Here is a 947-nt window from a genome sequence, read left to right on the forward strand (position 1 = left end):
GCCACCGCCCCTACTCTCCCGCTGCTGCTGCCTCCCTCCTATGTCGGCGCTCTGCTCTTGCGCCCGCGCCGGACGGCCCGAGCTCACCGTCCCGCTGCACCCGCCGCGCCTCACCCGTCCGCGCCTCGCCGCGTCGTCCCGCCTCCGTCGCTCCGCCCCATGCTCCGCTGCGCCGCGCCGTCCGTCGCCCACGTCCTCCACGGCCCCGGCCGCGCCCGCGCCGGCCAGCTACATCGGCCGCGCCTGCTTGGCCCCCGCTCCGACCTCACCCCACTACCAGGCGGGCGGCGGCTTCGCCCGCACCACCCGTTCGGGCTACTCCCAGCGCCCGTTAGGCCTTGGGGCCTATGATAGGGGACCCCACCCCCGGAACATTTTTGATAAAAAAATTATTAGTTAAAAAAATAAATTAATAATAATAAATAAAATTAATTAATTAATTAACCTAATCAGCTAATTAAATTAACTAATCTGTTAACTAAACTAACTAACTTGGTTAATTAGCTACAGCCTATGACATGCAGGATCCATGCGTAAGTTTGACCAAGTCAACTAATTGTTGACTGCTGACATCACCCTGATGTCATGCTGACGTCATAATTGCATTTTCTTATTAAATTAATTCTGTTAATTCTAAAAATAATTAAAACTTTAGAAAATCATAAAAAATAATCCGTAACTCGGATGAAAATACTTTGTACATGAAAGTTGCTCAGAACGACGAGACGAATCCGGATACGCAGCCCGTTCACCCGCCACACACCCCTAGCATAGCAAACACACAACTTTCCCCCTTCGGTTCATTTGTCCGAAAACGTGAAACACCGGGATACTTTCCCGGATGATTCCCCCTTCGTCGGTATCACCTTCTACCGCGTTAGGGCACACCTAGCACCGCTCATTGTCATGTTTTGCATCGTCATGCTTATGTTTGCATTATATTTATT

Source organism: Triticum aestivum, chromosome 3A, assembly GCF_018294505.1.
Source record: "Triticum aestivum cultivar Chinese Spring chromosome 3A, IWGSC CS RefSeq v2.1, whole genome shotgun sequence".
Classification (NCBI taxonomy): Eukaryota; Viridiplantae; Streptophyta; class Magnoliopsida; order Poales; family Poaceae; genus Triticum; species Triticum aestivum.